The sequence below is a fragment of the Neolamprologus brichardi genome, chromosome 18, assembly GCF_056152115.1.
Source record: "Neolamprologus brichardi isolate AB-2024 chromosome 18, ASM5615211v1, whole genome shotgun sequence".
NCBI lineage: Eukaryota > Metazoa > Chordata > Actinopteri > Cichliformes > Cichlidae > Neolamprologus > Neolamprologus brichardi.
Genome location: NC_142121.1, coordinates 31,545,027 through 31,551,026, shown reverse-complemented (window position 1 = coordinate 31,551,026; position 6,000 = coordinate 31,545,027).

Here is a 6,000-nt window from a genome sequence, read left to right as displayed (position 1 = left end):
ACCTCAACTATTGTACTTATTGGGGATGTGCGTGACTGTTTGGTTAGACATTCAAAAGTTGCTATCATTGTTGGTCGATGTCAGAAATACTAGTCAGTTAAACATGTTATCCATCTTTTATTAATGTGTAAAGGTAGTTATCGGATCCAAGATATTGCAACACCATAAGCTACTCACCTGGGCTGCAGCCGTGATGGTCACCCTCTCCCTATTGTGGTTTTGCAGACATGTGACCATTAACCATGTGACATTAACTTATCTGCTATTTTGGATATGTGACAATCATTGTGACAATGTAGGATCGAGTGAATAAAGCCCCAGTCACACAGGCCTAGAGATTGGTCTGTAATCATCTGGCAATCACCAGTACTGAGGAAAAAAATGACTAGTGGTTTCTGGAGGTTGGACGCAGTCGCTGGGAAAATGATTTGTAGAGACGCTGTGGCCATAGTTTGAATTAAAGTGATGGACTTGTCTACAAACAATAGCCAGGTACTCTCAGAGCTGTAGTTAAACTGTGAAAAGTGCAACCAGATATGAAGATCGTTTGCCTTCAAAGTAAAAGTTCAACCTTATGAAACATGTTAGCAGTTTTTCAAGTTGTAAAACCACTCCGATAGTTGCAATGTTTGCCTGCAAATGCTCACTATTTGCAGGCAAACATGGAAAATTATAAGCAACTTTGGCAGTTTGCTAACAAGCAGTCTGCTAGCAACTAGCTGTGCCCACTTTGAATCTGATTCCACCTGAGAAGACCCAGCAACCTTTGGAAACCACTGCCAACCAGTCAGGGAATACACATTTTTCAGTGCAGTGATTGTAGCAGATCCAATATCGAGAATAAATCTCAAGCAAAGCGTGCATGACGTAGCATGTATGATGTCATATCCTCTATTTCTGTAAATAGAAGCAGAGGTGGAGAGTAAACAGATGCCTATGCTAATCAGTGCTGTTCTGCTGCACTTTGAAGTTTTAAAAAAACTATCAGAATAAAATGGAATTTAACCAAGAAACCAAAACCACGTTTTTCACCGAGGGTGTGAACGCTATAATGTCATTAAGGCCATTGCTGCTAACACTGCAAAGGTTAGAAAGACTCTGCAGACTAATCTGATAATATGTTTGTGACGTCATGATGCAATATGCTGCACATTTCATATAGCTCCTAAAATACACTCATGGTATTTGCGTGGCCAAAGTTCATCTTCATGCATTGAAAGCGAGCTCAGTTTTACAGGTTTTCTGAGGTTTTTTGCGCTCTTTTCGTCTAGTCAACTACTCAATTTTGTTTCTCATTTAAACAACTTTAAAATTAGTTGCCAGGGACATACTTAGTACTTTTGTCACTTCGGTTTGGAAAAAGCCCACTTACACACTGGCTAAAGTTGTTGTGTTTTTAGCTGCATAGTTATTTTGTCATGACCCTTTTGGATTAAAGAGAAGGCTGTGTTCCACTGCTGTGTTTTCATTTATTAGCTTAGTTATGTGTGTCAGTGCTGTTTTCAGTAGGGATTTTTTAGCTCTCTTTCTGTAATACAACCACTGCTCCACTGTGGCTGTTTTTTAACATTTTAAAACCACAGGTGGTACAAAATGCCTTTAATTAAATTGTTTCCAACATTGTTTTCAGCATACTACAAAGAAGGTGTACAGTATGTGAAATCCGTGGTTGTCATTGTGTTACTGAAGTAAATTGTGTTTTTTCTCTTACTGTCACAGTGGCTGTATTCTTCTCATCATCCCCCAGCATGCACATGCCATAGTGAAAATGTAATGGCTGCACAGGAATGCAAACCTTGGCAACGCTTCTAATAAATGCGAAATATGGAGCCACTGAACAGTGAATGATGTTGCTGCCTTCCTCTGCACTGCTCGGTCTAATACTGACCACCAGCACAAATGGACCATGAACAAGTATATAATCATATGTTAGGATAAGGTTAACTAAAAAGTCAATTGCTTTGCCATTGGTAGCATGGTAAATTAAGTCATGGACCAAATATTCTATTACAATAAAAGGACTATTTTCCAAATGTGAGCTTTGTGTAAAGATTAGCAGCCTCTTGATGGTCCATTTAGATCGAAGTGATTTAATTCTAATTTTAATTGATTTCAAAAGGTCTCATTACACTAAGGGCAGATCTGCCTTATTCTACAGTGCCTACTTTTGCATTTTTAAAAACGTTTCACAGGCAAACTTTAATATAAAGCTAAGCAAATGTATGACTTTTGATCACTAAAATCGTTTAACATATTTAGACATTTATCATAGCTGGAGTAGATTGACACAGTATTTTTAAAGGTGCACCAATTTGTTTCAGTAACAGTGGCTTCAACAGCAACAACTGGGCTTAGGGAAAAGAGGTCTAAAAATCCCAGTTATGCCAATTATGAGACTAACTGGTGAGCAGCAAGAGGTGTAGATTTCTCCATGAGTTGGAAGAGACCAAAACAAAGTAAAAACGGGAGTTCATACTAGAGTTACATTATATGAAACAGAAGTATCTCTTACACAAGCCTTTATCTTATCTTCACCACCACCAGCGTCAAGACTTCAGGGGGTCCTGGCCTAATTCCTATCACCGCTGGGAATTCATGCTGCTGTGATGAGCCATCAGAGTCTAATCGCCAAATAGTGTAATTGAATTCTGACACAGAATAAATCATGTCCTATTACTTTTAATGATCTCTACTCACTTAACTACTAATGTGCACAATCCTTTCACTTTGATCCTACAGGAAACTTTTTGATGCTGTGGATATTTAGCAAACTCATAGGCAGGACACATGCAAACAGCTGGAAGCATCTAAAGAACTCTTAAAATTTTATGAAACTTTCTGTTTAGCCACATGCATATTCTTACAGCTAGGTTTGCACAGGCACCTGGTATCTCCAGCATCATCCAGGTGGAAGGTGGACTCATAAAGAAACGGATATCGGTATTAGTACTAAAATAGATACTAAAATAGATCCATCCATCCATCTTCTTCCGCTTATCCAGGCAGGATCGCATGGGCAGCAGCATAATCAGAGAAGCCCAGACCTTCCTCTCCAGCTTGTCTGGGAGAACAGGAAAGGCATTCCCAGGCCAGCAGAGAGATATAATCTCTCCGACATGTCCTGGGTCTGCCCCGGGGCCTCCTCCTGGTGGGACATGCCCGGACAACTACATCCTTGTCAGATGCCCAAACCACCTCAACTGGCTCCTTTCGATGTGAAGGAGCAGCGGCTCTACTCTTTGCCCCTCCGGGATGGTTGAACTTCTCACCCTATCTAAGAGGGAGAGGCTGGCCAACCTTCGGAGGAAGCCCATTTCCGCTGGTTGTATCCGTGATCTCGTTCTTTTGGTCACTGCCCACAGCTCGTGACCAGAGGTGAGGGTAGGGACGTAGATCGACCGTTAAAATTGAGAGCTTTGCTTTTACACTCAGCTCTCTCTTCACCACAACAGACCGGTACAGTGTCTGCATTACTGCAGCCGCAGCATCAATCCGTCTGTCAATCTCCCGCTCCCTTCTCCCGTCACTTGTGAGGAAGAACCCAAGATACAGGCAGGAACTCATCCCTAAAATAGGTGTGCCATTTCAGCAATGCTTAGTTGAAGCTTAGGGGCCCAAAGTGTGCTAAGAAAATATCTACCAAAGCCTGAACAATTGACATAAGACAGGATACATCCATCTTTCCATGTAGCACTCTGAGTATCGCAGTTTCCTAATCCTAGCTGACAAGTTTCAATGTGTTGTGCATTCAGAAATGCTCTTCTGCATACCTTTGTTGCCATGAGGTCTTACTGTTACTGCCTTCCATTTCCTCAAAGCAGCCTGGTCATTCTCCTCTGCCCTCCATCATCAACAAGCCATTTTCATCCAGAGGTGATATCCAGTGCTGCTCATTGGATAGCTACTCTTTTTCTGACCCTATTCTGTAAACCTTCGAGGTGTTTATGCAGTAAAATCCCTGTAGATCAGCAGATTCTGAAATACTGAGACAAGCCCATCTGGCAACAACAACCATGGTGACAAAAAAACATGATTATCCTTGCAGCTGTTTTAGAGCAACCACAGACGTCTGAACTGAAAGCAAAAAAAAAAAAAAAAAACTACAGAACTACAGAAAATACACTATCCCAGAAAACATTAGGCTCCTGCTGAGCACGAGCTGTACTTATGAGTCAGTATTGAAAATGACTCTGACTGCAACATAAAATCCATGGACATCATCAGCCTCTAAATGACCAAGCTCACCTTAATGTCCCCCTATGCTCTGTGAGCAGGTCAAAACTGAGTTGTAACACCCATAAATTGTACAGTGCCAATGGTAACATAGAAGCATGAAATAGATATTGATCCATATGTGTCCCTCTGTTTTCACCACGATATTCTCTCTAGCAGAGCAAGATAATTATCCAGCAAGAGCCCACTTATATTTTATGACCATGTAGAGTAGGATTATGACACTTTTACATTAGCAGAAAAGCAAACTTTTTGATGAACAAATCTAAAGCTGAGTCAGTTTAAAATGCAATAAAATTAGGGGTCTGTAAACACTTTGCAGATGCAGAATTCCTTAGCTGTGCAGAGTCCCCAACAACTGAGCCATACTTTTACAGCAGAAGGATTTTTTTTTAATTTTTTTTATGCAAATAACCAACATCGGGGAAATGATAGTAATCTGAAATACAACATTTCTGTTAGGACTTCGAATCTGTCTTCTTAAAGAGGCTGTCAGAAATAACAGTTATCACTGAATAACTGTTGAGAGATAACTGTTATTCGTTTTAAACTTCAATGAACGTTTTCAAAGTCATTGCCGTCTCCTGCATATAGATATTAGCTGGACTGGAAGGCGTTTATCTTGTTCTTTTCACTCAGTTAATTCAGTTTTGTGCACTTTATGTTTGCTAAAAGTAAATTATGTTCTATATTTGGTTCAAGCAATGACAACATGATGTCAAATTGCAGAATTTTCTACATTTATTCTATATTTTCTCTGGGAAACCGAGATAGCCCATATTATATGCGCCATGGGCCTCTGTCAGCCCTCAGTGCCCATTCTTATCGCTGTGCATTTTCTGCAGATGATGAGGACACAATGCTTCTTGACCCAATTGGACCACATCGCAGGAATGCTGCTCCATGCTGGCAATGACATTTAAAATCACAATGCTTATTGTTGAAGGAACTGAACCCTGACACAGGCCCAATCAGCAACATGGTCAAAAGCGGCCTCGTTTCTCCAGGCATTTTCCATGGCTGCTTCTGGAAAAAGCAGCTATTCTGTGACTATTAACATAAACCACCTGAACCTTAGTTGCATGTCAGAAGAACTCAAAATAATTAGCAGCAAGTTGCAAATCCTACTGCAAATTGCTAAGAAATGTTACGGTCTGTAACACAGCAAAATGTTCAGGGTGCATAAATAATAATTGTAACTGACTCTGACTCTGACTCTGACTCTGAAATAGGTGTATGAGTGCACAGGTTTGATTCATAAAATATGATAATTTTCTGTTCTTGGCTTACGTTTTTCTCCCTGTGTTGCCGTGTGTCTGCGTGACATGAAAACTACGAATGTTCTCTTGCGGCACCCTTTGTTCATGTTATGAAACATCCTGAATCAGAGCTAACTGGAATACTTCCCATTATTTTACATTTGACCCCAAGAGATGAAATTATTGAAGCTTGACAAAGCAACCAGAGCTCCAAAGTCTTCAGCGGATGCAAATATCAAATGAGTTAATTCCATCCAATGACTTTCTTTCTTTTAGTCATCTTTTCCCCCACCCCAAGGTCAAGGATACACTTGCCAACAAATTGTCTACATTCACATTTTTAAAGGCATCTAGACCTTTGGATGGAATGGGATTTATAAATAGCGAACACTGAGATAACTGAGATTTCTGTAGCATTTGTAAATGTATTTACTGTTTAAAATGAGGTTGTATTGTGCAGCTGTGGTCTCACTTAAGCAGCTAGAATAATCTCATCTGCTTCCCTGCA